This window comes from Chiloscyllium punctatum, chromosome 1 (genome assembly GCF_047496795.1).
Source record: "Chiloscyllium punctatum isolate Juve2018m chromosome 1, sChiPun1.3, whole genome shotgun sequence".
NCBI lineage: Eukaryota > Metazoa > Chordata > Chondrichthyes > Orectolobiformes > Hemiscylliidae > Chiloscyllium > Chiloscyllium punctatum.
Genome location: NC_092739.1, coordinates 152,732,960 through 152,748,575, shown reverse-complemented (window position 1 = coordinate 152,748,575; position 15,616 = coordinate 152,732,960). Strand labels below are relative to the sequence as shown.

The following is a 15,616-nucleotide window of genomic DNA, read 5'->3' as shown; positions in this document are numbered from 1 at the left end:
AAAGGCCACCTTTGCTCCATCACAATCTACAGACCCAGAAAATAGCACAATCTTATTGCTCTTTAAAAGAAAACAGTGCTCCAGGCTAACTCAGTTTATATTTTTAAAATTTAGTCAAGAGACAGATCTCAATAAAACATATAATCAAGAGAAAAACCCACCCGACTCACGATTGTAGATTTACCAAGCTGGGAATTTGTGTTCCAAAAAAATATGGAATGCTTCACGAATTTGCGTGTCATCCTTACGCAGGGGCCATGCTAATCTTCTCTGTATCATTCCAATTTTAGTATATGTGCTGCCATGAAGCATCCCATATTTTTTGCAACACAAATTCCCAGCTCGGCAAACAGAACCACAACAACGAGCACCCAAGCTACAAATCTTCTCACAAACATTGTAGATTTACAGCAAGGTTACACTTAAAAACCAGGTACCTATCTGTTCCTATGCTGTGCACTCTCCCACACAGGCTCCTCCAAAATGGGCTATGAATTTTGCTGTTTATTAATTTTTCCTAGATGCATCCTGATGTCCAGATATACATGAACTCAAACAGTGAAGGCAGTACTCAGTAACACTTTCTGTGTAGGCTTGGGTGCCCATGCAGAAAGGGATCTTTTGCAATTCATAGCAACAAAAAGCAATATTGATGTGGGCTCAGTACCAAGAGGTCAGGCAGCATCAGAGGCACATGAGAGTTGATGTTTCAGGCATAACCTTTCTTCAATATTGAAGAGGGGTTATGCCCAAAATGTTGCATTAATGCACAATCCTGAGTGTGTTAGATATTGCACCAATACCTGATGTTAGATTATTAATCAAACTGACAGCGTGGTCCATCCCCTGTTTGCTGGAAACTAGACATGCTCATGCACAGGCCTCTGTCCTCTATGAGCAGAAGGAACATGTCCAGGAAGGAACATAAACTTTTTCTCAGTTAAACAAAACTTGGAGGACAACTGTACCCTGGTATCTTCACTCTCATAGCACCTTGACCAATTTGACTTTTTGAATGAAAACAAAAGCTTGGGGGGGATAATTGTTCCTACTGCATTCTCCATGGCAACACCTTCAATTAGAGTCTAATTTGCCAAAAAATCAGTGCTCTTTTGCTCACCTGGTGCAAATTGAGACTTGATATTCTTGCAATTCTCTCCTGATGAGTGCATGACAAAACATGCCTGCACTATATCTCTTTTTATCAATAGTACTCAGCTTCTGTAGTATCAAGTAAATATAAACTTCTAAAAATGTCTTCCAATGATTACCAACTCAAACCCAATCTGGATTGCCTATCACAAAAGGTGACCATCTCCTGTGTGATCTGACCTTCTCTCAACACCTTGCAGTGAGAGTTAGCCCCCCCCAGTTCCAATGGTATTGACTGGTCAGCTGCATGGGATATCCAACTTTTGTCAACAGGCCTCCCTCAAGCCCTAAGACCCTTTGTAGGCTCTGACCCCTGTGCTGTTTCTAGGCCAGCACCTTTCATTAAAGACTATCACTTCAGTTCATACCTTAAGAATAGGATCAGACTAATAGGCAAATCAAACAAGTTCCAAATGTTGTTTGAATTCCACAGGGCTGTAAAATGTGCATCAGAAATATAAAGATATTATTTCAGTTGTACATGAAAGATTGGAGATAGGACTTTATAAGACAGGAGAGCTGGTCCTGAGCTCCATAATCTTGCTTTGTGCGACTTTATAATGAAGGTGATGAATAGAAAATTACCCATTATTGATGATTAAAATATTGCCTTCCATAAACAAAAAAAAACACCTGACACACCAAAGTAGAAGTCCCAGTATGTGCAAACCACAATTTATAAGCACATATTGTGGAACAGAGTTTTAACACATCAGACAAAATGTGTCAAAATCATGTTTGGTCCATAGCATTAATATTGAAAATGATCCCACCCAATTCATGTGAATAAATAGGTCTTGGGTCCCCCAACAATGGAAGTGCATAGATCAAAGAAAACTCAATGCAATCTGTTTTAAATCATCCAGCTTTTCATTAGAGGATCACTCAATAAATAGGTACACCACTGTTTTCACAAAGCAGACATGGAGCTGTACAAAGGCTTTTCACCTCAATGAAAGAAGACCTATACTTCAATGTCATGACTGAGGGCTTTTGTTAACACTCAGAGCATGTTTCCTCATCACATCCTAAGTGCTTCTTGAAACAAGTGTGGCATTGTCACATTGTACTTTGATCGTAAGGTGAAAATGGAATCCTTTCATTGCCTGAGACAAATTGCAGCACGTGAAATGAATCAATTTGAACCACAACTAATTCAATGACTGATTGAATCCTAACATTCCAGACATCACAATTCGACATTTGCTCAAGACTAATTTGCAATGATGTCAACTATTGCTCTGTTGGTCCCTCTTTGAATGGTTAGAAGGAAGGCTGTAGGTTCAATCTCTCACTCCAGAGGAACTAACATAAACTCCAGGGAGTGCAGCACTTCTAGGGTGCTTACTGGTGGGACAGTAAACAGATGGATATGAAAGATCTCAGGGGACGATCTGAAGATGTGCTGAGACATTTCTCCCCAGTGTCCAGGCTATGATTTATCCCATAACCAGTATCACCAATGCAGATTGGTTGTTATCTTGTTGCTCCTTGTGGGAGTTTACAGAATGCAAAATACTTACTACTTTTCCTACTTCAGATCAGTGATGACGCAAGTTGGATAATCCTTTGATTGTGAAAAATGCCAGTCAACAGCTGCAAAACTGTGTGAAACATCTGTCTGCTATTTCGGCATGCACTTCCAACAAACGAAATTTCACTCAGGAGATTCAAATCAAAATATTATTCCTAAAGTGCATAGAGAGGTATATGTGAATGTACTACCCACCTTTCCTTTACTGCTACTGGGGCAAGGGGATGTGATAGCAAAGAGGCTTTATCACCAGACTGTCAATCTAGAGACCCAGGTTCCAATCCCACCATGGCTAATGGTGGAATTTGAATTTAACTCTTAATAAATCTAGAATTAAGAGTTTAATGATGACCATGAAACCATTGACTGTTCTTGGGAAAACCCATCTGATTCACTAATGTTATCAACTAAAACAAGAGAAATTATAAAGACAAGAAAATAGAACTGGATAATGTAAATTGGGAAACTAGGTTAAGGGATAGATTGGTAGAGATGAAGTGGCATTATTTACTTAAATGATACTTAGTGTCAGAAAGTGTCATCCTTACCTAGTCTGGCTTACATGTGTGATTGGCTCTTAACTGCCCCCGGGCAATAAATGCGGACCTAGCCAGCAATACCCACATCCTGTGAATGAATAGAAAAATAATTCCTGGGATTCGCTCTTTAACGCAATTGTAGGTCCAGTATATGGACTGTAGATGTTCAAGAAGGCAGCTCAGCACATCCCTGCACCCTATCTGAGACATCCTTGATCCTGGCACCAAGGAAGCAACACACCATTCTGATTTTTCACTGCTGGCCACAGAAACGTCTGTCTGTACCTCGGACTAGAGAATCCCCTAACACAATTGATCTCATAGAACCCAACGTACCCCTCATTGCATTAGAGCAAGTCTCAATACCAGGAACTTGGCTGTTCGTGCTACATTCTCCTGAGAATGCAAAACAGCATACTTGTTTGAAATGGGTATAGCCACAGAAGGCTCCTGCACTAGCTGTCTACCTCTTACCTTTTCTGGAGTTAACCCATCTATGTGACTGCATCTGAGACTTTCCCCCCCTTCCTATAACTGCCATCCATCAAATACTGTTGCTGTTGCAAATTTCTCATTGCTTCTAACTGTCTCTCCTTGTTTTAAGTATGCTTGGAAATTTTCAGTATCTGTTGTTATATTTCTAGCTAGCTTTCTATCGGACTCTAATTTCCCTGTCCTTATTAATCTTATGTAATTCAATTATTTAGGAGATATTATGATATATGTTATTAGTTTTTCCAGTCCCAGAGAAAGTACTGCACATTTCCCTGATGCCTTGTATCTTTCTCATCTCCAACTAAAAGTGTTGCATCTCTCCTGCCAATTATTATTCTAGTTTCCTAATAAATAAACGTTCAGTACTGCATCTCTACCCCAATTCTTTTCCCACTTCCAACTGTAAGTACTTATACTCCCAAGTACTTTTCTAGTTTCTAACGAAAAGCATTGCATCTTCACACACCTCTCCCACCCTAAGTGCTTGTCTAGTTAACAGTACTGCACTCCACACCCCTGTGCTTTTTCAGTTTCCATTCAAAGGTACTGTATCTTGTCCTGGAATTGCACCTTCAGGGTATTCCATCATTCCTTAATCAGCTTTCCCCAGGAGCTGTTAACTGAACTGTGATGAACATTGTCTTAATTTTTCATTTTTCTTCTTATTATATATGACCTCCGTCATTAATATAGGTGTCATGTTAGTCGACTTATAAAACATCTCACTGTATTTTATACAGTGTACACATGACAATAAATTTCTATTTTATTCCATACTATTTGTTGAAGTTTTTCTTCATATTTTCTAAGTATCATTTAAGTAAATAATGCCACTTCATCTCTACCAATCTATCCCTTAACCTAGTTTCCCAATTTACATTATCCAGTTCTATTTTCTTGTCTTTATAATTTCTCTTGTTTTAGTTGATAACATTAGTCTTAGATCCACTTTCCTCTCAGGTTGCCCCTCAGGTACCTTTTGAATGTTTCCCCTCTCATCTTAAACCTGTGCCCTCTAGTTTTGGATTCCCCCATCTTGGGGAAAAGTCCTTGGCTCGTCACCCTATCCATGCCCCTAATGATTTAATAAACCTCTATAAGGTCGCTCCTCAACCTCTGATTCCCCCATAGAAAATAGCTCCAACCTGTTCAGCCTTTCACCATAACTCAAATCCTTCAGTCCTGGCAACTTCCTTTGTGAATCTTTTATGCACCCTTTTAAGTTAATAACATCTTTCCTGTAGCAAGGAGACCAAAATTGTACAAAACATTTTAAAAGTGGCCCCATCAATGTCCTATACTCAATGTTCTGATCAATGAAGGCAAATGTGCCAAACACCTTCTTCACTTGTAACTCCATTTTCAAGGAAGCATGACCCTGCCTAGATTTCTTTGTTCGGCAATACTCCCCAGGACCTTACCATTAACTGTGTAAGCCCTGCACTGATTTGCCTTTCCAAAATGCAGCATCTCACATTTATCTAAATTAACCTCCATTTGCCACCTCTGGACCCATCAGCCCATCTGGTCAAGGTCCCATTGTACTCTGAGATCATTTTCTTCACTGGCCACTACAACACCAAGTTTGGTGTCATCTGCAAACTTGCTAACCATACCTCCTCTATTCATGTCTGAATCATTTATATAAATGACAAAAAGCAGTGGACCCAACACCGATCCTTGCAGCACAGCATTGGTCACAGGCCTCCGGTATTAAATGCAACTCTCCACCACCACTTGCAAGCCAATTAAAAATCCAGTTGGCTACCTCCCCTGAATCCCATGTGACCTAACTTTAGTAATTCAGTCTACCATGCGGAACCTTGCCGAAAGCTTTGCTGAAGTCCATGCAGACAATGTTTATTGTTCTGCCGCCATCAATCTCCTCGATCATTTCTTCAAAAAACTCAATCAATCTCCGCTGACACTGTCCCCTTCAAAAGCAGGCACCTTCTTCTGCTTCAACCCCTCGAACATGAGCTTTTAAGCATTCTGAGCAAATGACTAAGTTTTCCAATGTGTACACATTTCCCTCGCAACACTGGGAGCAACAATATTGCATTGGTAAAGAGGTGAGACAATGTCAGCAGCTGAAAAATGCCCCAAACCTTTAAAGATGAACGGCAGCCCTTTAACAGCTGCTGCCTAGCTCTATTTCCCAGCCCTGAGTAAATGCCCCATTCTAATGCCTCCATTTTATCATGGCTGGAGATCTATTGAAAGTTAGAGAGGTAATGTTCACAGGACCTCCTCTGTCATAGGAGGTCATAGGTATGTTTCAGTTCATATTGAAGATTCACTAAATCAAAGGATCCTATAGCGCAGGCCCAGGAGGTGGTGCTGTAGTGGTAATGTCACTGGATTAAAAACATAAGATCAAACTCCACATGGCAGAAGGTGAAATTTGAATTCAATTTTTAAAAATCTGGAGTTATAAAGCTAGTCTCAATAATGGTGTCAATGGCATCTATCATTGCTATCTGCTTCACAACTGCCCCTCAGAGAGGGAAATCTAATGTCCTCACCTGTTAGACCTATATGTGACCCACAATAACTTTTAACTGCCCACTGAAATGGCCTGGCAGGTTTCAGTAATGTTCATCAACAAAATAATCAATTATTGTAAAACTGATCTGGTTTACTGAAATAACAGTGTAGAGATCATTATCCTGTTACCAAGACACCCTTTATTTACATGTGCACTGTACATGGGCTGTGACCAACAGTTTAGTGCCGGTCCCTCGACTGAGGAGACTCTCTGAATCCCTGTTTATATACGTCCAGGTTAACAGACACAATCAGGGATCTCATAGTCAATAAGATCCAGCTGGTTAAGATACTGCATTCACTGATATCGTTTAGGAAGGAAATCTTAACAGGCCTGGCCACCAAGCCTCTGCAGTACCCATGGCAATGCAATTCTTTCATCCTTCAGGTGATGAGGAGATAGCTGGCAATCCTAAGGATGTTCTCCATCCCTACTTCCCCATGAAGTGGGAGCAATCAAGAATTGACAATAAATGCTAGCCATGACAATGTTGTCCACATCCTATGGAAGAATGAAAGATGAAGCAGGCTATTCAGCCCATTGACTATTCATTCATGATCATAACCACAGGAAATTCTATGGTCACAGGAATTTCTATTGGCTTGATGGTAGGAAGCAGAGGGTAATAGTGGGAGGATGCTTGTTGGACTTGAGGCCTGTGACTAGTGGATTGCCTCAGGTATCAATGCTGGGCCAATTGCAGTTTGTTATCTATAGCAATGATTTGGATGAGAATTACAAGGCATGATTAGTAAGTTTTCAGATGACATTAAAATAAGTGGTATCGCGGACAGTGAGGAAGATTATCCGAAATTACAGTAGGACCTTGATCAGCTGGGGAAGTGGGCTGAGAAATGACAAATGGAGTTTACTATAGATATGTGTGAGATCTTGTACTTTAGAAAGTCAAACCAAGGTCAGAATGGTAGGGCCTGAAGGAGTGTAGTGGAACAGAGGGACCTTGGAGTTCAGGTTCACAGTTCTCTGCAAGTGGAGTCCAAGATAGACAGGGCAGTGAAGGCGGCTTTTGGCACACTGGCCTTCATCAGTCAGTGCACTGAGTATAGAAGTTGGGAAGTTATCTTGCAGTTTTACAGGATGTTGGTGAGGCTATACTTGGAGTATTGTGTTCAGTTTTGGTCACCTTGCTATAGGAACAATGTTAATAAACTGGAAAGAGTGCAGAAGAAATTTACAAAGATGTTGATTGGACTCATGGTCTGAGTTATAGAGAGAGGTTGGACAAGCTAGGACTTTTTCTTTCGAGCACAGGAGACTGAGGGGGGGACTTTACAGAGGTGTACACAATCATGAGAGTCATAGATAGGGTGAATACACAGAGTCTTTTTCCCAGTATTGGGAAATAGAGGACTATAGGGCACCAGTTTAAGGTTACAGGGGAAAGAATAAAAGGGAAGCTGGCGGGCAACGTTTTTACACAGAAGGTGGTTCATATATGGAACGAGCTGCCAGCAGAAGTGGTTAAGGCGGGTACATATAACAACATTAAAAAGTAATTAAAAAGGTCATGTTACGGCTGTACAAAGACATTGGTTAGGCCATGTTTAGAATATTGCATGCAATTCTGGTCTCCTTCCTATCAGAAGGATTTTGTGAAACTTGTAAGTGTTCAGAAAAGATTTACAAGGATGTTGCCAGGGTTGGAGGGTTTGAGCTATAGGGAGAGGCTGAATATGCAAGGCTGTTTTCCCTGGAGCATTGGAGGCTGAGGGAAGACCTTAGAGAGGTTTATAAAATCATGATGGGCATGGATAGGGTGAATAGACAAAGTCTTTTCCCTGGGGTGGGAGAGTCCAGAACTAGAGGTCATAGGTTTAGGGTGAGAGGGGAAAGATACAAAAGAGACCTGAGGGTCAACTTTTTAATGCAGCGGGTGGTACATGCATGGAAGGAGCTGCCAGAGGAAGTGGTGGAGGCTGGTACAATTGCAATAGTTAAAAGGTATCTGATGGGTATATGAATAGGAAGGTTTTGGAGGGATATGGGCAGGGTGCTGTCAGGTGGAACTAGATTGGGTTGGGATATCTGGTTGGCATGGACGGGTTGGACCAAAGGGTCTGTTTCCATGCTGTACATCTCTGTGACCGTATTTGGATAAATATATGGATAGGAAAGGATTAAAAGGATATGGGCCAAGTGGAGGGAAATGGGATTAGCGGGGATGGCCATTTTGTTTGGCATGGACCAGTTTGGGCCTATTTCGGTGCTGTAGGACTCGATGACTCTATCAGTCTGCTTTCAAGGAGAGGCAACTAAAAACAAAAGCAAGCAGACAATATCTCAAACACATCTGTTACATACAGCTCAATAAAATCCTTTTGTTCTCTCAACCTGCCACTAGAATCTCACATCTGCGACTTGTTCATTTCAAAATTCCACTAAAGATTAATTATTCCTTTTGAAGTTTTTTTCTCATGGGATTTCACATCAAATTTGAAAGAATAAAGATGCCTCTTCAGAATTTTAGGAGATGATGATAATGGAAATCACCCACTGTGGACTAGAGAGGAAAAAAAGAAATGCGTGAAGACACATCCAGGAATTGGAAGGAATTCTACAGCATTGAGAAGATGAATGTTGCCTGGATTACAGTGAAATAATGTTTCTCTTATCAGCTCTCCCCTTGATGTGTGTCTGGCATCAGGAAAGTTCTTGAGCCCAAAGTAGAGAGAACTAGATAGGCACGCTAACACGGTTTGGGGAAGTGAGGTCCAAAGAAGTTAATGAGGAGAATGGAAACACCAGCATAGACCACATGGATAGATTGGCCATGCTCCAAGCTGTAAAACCTCCGTCATTCAATGGATTATGACCCTACAGACATTGCCATCCATTGATGGTTCATCCAAGTGGTTATTTCTGCTTGTGGCCTTAAATGGTTTTGGCAAGATTATTTGCCAAAGCGTGGTATGGAAGTGGGGCGGTTAGGACAATCAAGCCTGACTACCAACCTGATGCCAGCCATGTCACTCAGTCACAGATATCATTGAGATGTCCAGCACTGAAATAGACCCTTCGGTTCAACTCGCTAACCATATATCCTCAATTAATCTAGACCCATTTGGCCTATATCCCTCCAAACCTTTCCTATTCATATACCCATCCATATGCCTTTGAAATGCTGAAGTTGTAAGCCTCCACCACTACCCTCTGTGTGAAAAGGTTGCCTCTTATAAATCATTCCATTCTCACGTTAAACCTATGACTTCTAGTTTTGGATTCTCCCAATCCAGCGAAAAGACTTTGGCTATTCACCCTGTCTATGCCCCTCTATAAAGTCACTCCTCAGCCTCTGAAACTCCAGGGAAAACAGTCTCTGCCTATTCCACCTCTCCCTCTAGCTCAAACCCTTCAATAGGCAACATTCTCGTAAAGCTTATCGGAAACGTTTCAAGTTTGACAGCATCCTTCCTGTAGCAGGAAGACCAGAGATGAATGCAGTATTCTAGAAGTCTTGTCCAGCCGCAATACGACATCCCAACTCCTATACTCATTGCACTGACCAATAAAGGCAAATACATCAAATGCCTTCTTCACTATCCTGTCCATCTCAGACTCCACTTTCAGAGCTAGTTTCTTTACTCAGAGAGTAGTAGGGGTGTGGAAGGCACTGCCTGCAACAGTACTAGACTCGCCAACTTTACAGGCATTTACATGTTCATTGGATAGGCATATGGACGAGAATGGAATAGTGTCAGTTAGATGGGCTTCAGATTGGTTTCACAGGGCAGTACAACATTGAGAGCTGAAGGGCCTGTACTACGCTGTAATGTTCTGTGCTCTATGAACAATGTACCTGCACTCCGAGGTCTCTTTGTTCAGAAACTGTCTCCAAGACCTTACCATTAAGTGTAGAAGTCCTGCCCTGGCTATCAACCAACACCTCCTGCTGTGAGATAGAACCATACAGATTTGAGTTCTACACCACAGGTTTGAGAACTTGATTAGGCTTACACTTGACTGCATGAATGAGCAAGAGCTGCTCTGTCAGGGTGCCATCATTCACCGTGTCATGTGGATGTAAAAGATCCAATGCAATGTATTGAGAAAGGAACAGGACATCTATTCCTATTTGTAACCTAATTAACATTAAAGTGATATGATCCTTGGCTTTTTATTCTGGGGATGTGGGTACTAGCTGGAGTCTGGGCCATTGATGTTAGCTGTTTTTCTGCTGGGTGCACATGAACCAAAGGCTTATCTCAGTGTTTTGGGTTTTCATCCCAGTTGGAAAAACATGCTATGAAGCTAAGACCAGCTCCTAGGCCCTGACTCCCCCTTCACACTCCCTCATTGCTGACACAGTGACCATACTCCATCCATCCTAATGCATGGCACACATATATCCTCCCTGAAGACCCATGGCTACCATACTCTCAATGGCAATCCCCTATGGACCATCATATACTCCCCTCCACCAACTTGTGATGAACCTCTCACACCCTCTATGCATCTTCACCCACCTCCATGGTCCTTCATAGCCCTTGGGAGAAGTTAATTCTGTTCTGATCCCAAATAATGTTATTATTATACAAGTCAGATTCCAGACTGAAAACTGGCTTGATGGATCATATTTTGTTTTTAGTTTTAATGAGGTGGGTCTTTTACTGAAACTAAAAAACTGCAATGCTGCCGATTTACTTATGATAATAAAACAGAAATTTATTATGGATTATAGGAAGTTATTCTGACAAAAAGAATAAGCCAAATTATTTACATATAACATACATTTAAAGGTTCTAAAACAAACTGCAAAAAGCAATTTCATTAATTCCAACAGCTTCTCATTACAGTGCTCAAATACCAGAGAGATTAGTCTTCTCAATGTCATATAGGATTTGAATTAACTATGGCTTTAATTCCTAGTTATGAGAATCTGGGAGCCTCTTCCTCGCATTACCGAGATTAGACTTTCTCTGCTTCACTAAACCCCTTCAGGGTCTTAACCAACACTTCTGGACTGGAACTTTAAAGCTAAACTCCTTGCAGTGAGGTTTTCTATTTTTATCAATTCTAAGCCATCCTCCCTTTCTCAGAGACAACTGCATTACACAACCAACTTCTGCTATGAACTCTCCAGAACTGCTCAAACTTAAACCACTAAATGTCTTTTTTATTCCCCAAGCTGTATGTATTTCCCCTTATCAAGGAAAAAAAAGACAAACAGCCTGACCTTTCAAACTGGAGCCTAACACACAACTGTTTACCTGTTTGCTCAGAAAATTCTACAAATAGAAACAAAATTCATTACTCTTTTGGAGTAATGTGCTTTTAAAATAAATCACCATGGCTACAGAAATACTTATAAGTAAATTATTGAAGTATTTCAGGCATGCAGAGAACCCATATGTCACCCATATTCAAAACTCCATTCTCAAAAATAACTGATATTAAATCACACTTTCTGTCACAATTCAAAACCAAGCTAAAGTATTTTTGCCTTTACACCTTCAAGGCCAGCTCACTCAATATTCACCATGGGTTGACCTCTGAGATGAACTAAAACAGAGTTTTAAATGTATATTGTAGATTCAAATTGACACTAACATTGAAACAAAAAACATCATTTTGTTTAAATCCCTTCAAGTTCTTAATCAATTTAAGACAAATATTGGATTGAAAGCCTTAATCCCCAATGAAAATACATATTTGCCTTCATAGGCCCATTTGGAAGAATTATACTGCCAATCAAGGCCATCACCATAATAATGATAGGCTGGAGAATTAATCATGTGGCATTTACATTTTTATGATAGTCTTCAAACAGACAACTAACGACATTGCATTTTTGAACCTTTAGTTTTGTGTTGAAAAGTTTAGAAGCTTGAGAACTTTAGATTTTTTTGCACAAATGTCAAAAAACTATAAGTCATACTTTAGATATCCCACTAACAAGATTACCTCCATTTCAACTGCAGTTGGACCCTAAATCCAATTGGCCCCTCTTAAGTCCCTAACCCCAGCGAAAATATTGCTTGCTGTGTTCAGAGGTGGGATTTCCACTTCCCGAATCAGGGCTCCTACACCATCAGGCTAAGCCAGAGTCCCTGCCCATCATTGGGGAAAATCTGTTCCCTTAGATTTGCTATCAAATCAGATACTGAATATAATGCCAGACTTGTCAGACATTCATCTGAAATCAGATCCAAGACTGCCTGCCCGACAGATATCAAAACACAACTCTTTGTGGAAGGAGTTTATTAACTGCTCAGCCTAAAAGCTCCTTCCAAACACTCATCCCACCTGTTCCTACCTCACATTTACCTCATCAATGATTGTTAATCATAGAGTCAGAGAGTCATATAAGTGTCCAACATGAAAACAGACCCTTCCGTCTACTCATCCATGCCAACCAGATATTCCAAATTAATCTAGTCCCATTTGCTCGCATGTGGCCCACATGCCTTTAAAACCTTTCTATTCATAAACCCATCCAGCTGCCTCTTAAATCCTGTCATTGTATCAGCCTCCACCACTTCCCCTGGCAACTCATTCCATAAGTGCACCACTCTCTGCATGAAAAAGTTGCCCCGTGGGTCCCTTTTAAATTTTTCCCCTCGCACCTTAAACATATGCTCTCCAGTTCTGGAGTGCCCCACCCTGGGGAAAAGACCTTGACTATTCACCATATCCATCATAATAGCAGACTACCTTCTTCGCTTTAAATCAACGTTTGAATACATAAAAAACAATCCTTCAGAAAACTAATGAAAAATATTAAATTTTTTCATATTCTATCATGCAACTGATCAGCAACAATTTATGTTAATATTTGACATATTACATTCATCCCACCAAATTTCCTCTTCTTTATTTAAACAAAACATTAAATTATAAGATGCCTTGTTGCACAGCAACCCAATATCCGTCTTCATGTTGTGCGTTTGCAGAACAACAGGCAACATTTATTAACTTTCCTACCAAGAATATGATGATAAACCCTGACACACCGAATAATCAATAGAAGATTGGCATGTGAAGCATCTCTAAGAAGGATTAGTTTCACATCCTCTTGATCACCACCTTGTACTCACAGAAGGACAGAATCATAATGGTACAGGAGAAGGCTACAATAACTCCAACAAGAAAGGAACATTGATTATTGTTGAATACCAATAATTATTCATGGTGTACATAAACTAGTCCCAGCAGAGGACAGACAGTTCTGTGGACCCATCCATGGGTCTGCTTTATAAAAATCTTCCCTGCTAGGAAGGCTGTTGCCTATCACCAAGGGAACGCATACTCAACATGGAGATTAATTCGTGATTCCCATGGGCATTATAGAAGATATCACAGAGACCATTGACTCCATGTTCTCCGAATGATAGATTTAAGACAGATGTCAGAGGCACGTTCCTTACTCAGAGAGTGGTAAGGTCGTGGAATGCCCTGTCTGCCAATGTAGTTAACTCAGCCACATTAGGGAGATTTAAACAATCCTTGGATAAGTACATGGATGATGATGGGATAGTATACGGAGATGGGCTATCGAAAGCCGAAGGGCCCATTTTGCCCTGTATTGTTCTATGTTCTATGATTTTTGAACATCATGACTTCCCTCCACTGCCCTCTTTGCCCATAACCCTGCACATTGATTCACTTTAAATAATTATCTAATACACTCTTTAATGCCTTGATCGAACCTGTCTATCCCACACTTCCAGGGATTGTATTCCAGACCTGAATGGCCCACTGTGTGAAAAGGTTCAATCTCACATCACATTTATTTCTTTTGAAAACTACTACAAATCCATGCCCTCTCATTCGTGATTACGAATGGAGGGTGGGTGGGGGTGGGGGGGGAGGGGGGGGGGGGTGTGGTGGGTGTGGAAACGGTGGCGGTGGGGAGGCTTTCTCCCTGAGAATTCTGTGTATACCTCTCATGACTTTGAAAACTTCAATCAAATCTCCTCTTAGCCTTCTCCGCTCCAAGGGAAAGAATTCCAACTTCACCAATCTATCCTCTAACTGAAATTTCAGATCCCCGGAATCATTCTTGTGAACCTTTTCTCCAACGTGTTTGCATCATCCCTGAAGAGTGACATTCAGAACTAGACTGAGTGTGCGTTTTTCCGAATTGAATTTCTTTAATGATTTATTTGGTTTAAAGTATTTCTGCAACAGTAGCACGTTCCATCACAGCACTAATTTTCAACTTGAGTAACTGGTACCAGGCTTAGTCTGGGCGGACAATTAGCTTAATCATTCAATCAAAGTTCTTAACTGATCTGGTTCTTGCTTCTGTGCAAAATTACCTTTCTATGAGGAACTTGGCTCAATTTACGGGGATGTGATTAAAACTTTCCAAGTAGTTAGAAGTATGTGTACACACAAAAGGGGAGGACAAGGCAACCTTGGCTGATGAGGGAAATCAGGGACAGCATGAAAGCAAGAGAAAAAGCATACAATGTGGAGAAGATGAGTGGGAAGCCAGGGGAGTGGGAAGCCTTTAAAAAACAGCAGAGGGCTGCTAAAAAAGAAATAAAGTGGGTGTGGGTGGAGGAAGAAATGAAATATGAGAAGAAGCTGGCTAATAATCCAAAAGAAGATTGCAAGACTTTTGTTTTCAATGCAGAAAAGGTAAGAGTCAACATTGGACCGCTGGAAAATGAGGTGGGAGAAGTAGTAATGGGGAACAAAGAAATGGTGGAGAAACCAGATATATACTTTGCATCCATTTTCACAGCAGAAGGCGCCAGCAGTATTCTCGAATTTCAATAGAGTTGGGGGCAGAGGTGAGTGTAATGCCGGGTAAAAACGAGGGCTGCAGATGCTGGAAACCTGAGTCTGGATTAGAGCGGTGCTGGAAAAGCACAGCAGGTCAGGCAGCATCCGAGGAGCAGGAAAATTGACGTTTCAGGCAAAAGCCCTTCATCTCCTATTCCTGATGAAAGGCTTTTGCCCGAAACGTCGATTTTCCTGCTCCTTGGATGCTGCCTGACCTGCTATGCTTTTCCAGCACCACTCTAATCCAGTGAGTGTAATGTTAGCATTCATTTCAAAAGAGCTGGAATACAGGACCAGAGATATACTGCTGAGGCTGTATAATTCTTTGGTCAGACTGCATTTGAAGTATTGTGAATTGTTTTGGGCCTTGTATCTAAGGAAAGATGTGCTGGCATTGTACGGTGGCCGGAGGAGTTTTACACGAATGAAGGGCTTGTAAGGAACAGATGAGAACTCTGGGTCTGTACGTGATGGAGTTTAGAACGGTGAAGAGAGATTTGATTGAAACTTACAGAATACTGAGGTCTGGATAGAAGGGTCCTAGAGAAGATGTTTCCACTCATAGGAGAGTCTAGAACCCAAAGGCAACCCTTTAGA

The 15,616-nt window shown here is 41.0% G+C and overlaps 1 non-coding gene across 1 annotated transcript; it reads right to left on the bottom strand.

Annotated features, from left to right (window-relative positions):
- Positions 1 to 207: 207 nt before the first annotated feature.
- On the bottom strand, positions 208 to 312 carry LOC140483050 (U6 spliceosomal RNA). The gene has a single exon (XR_011961868.1). It is a non-coding gene; the product is annotated as a U6 spliceosomal RNA (small nuclear RNA).
- Between the last annotated feature and the right edge of the window lie 15,304 nt (positions 313 to 15,616).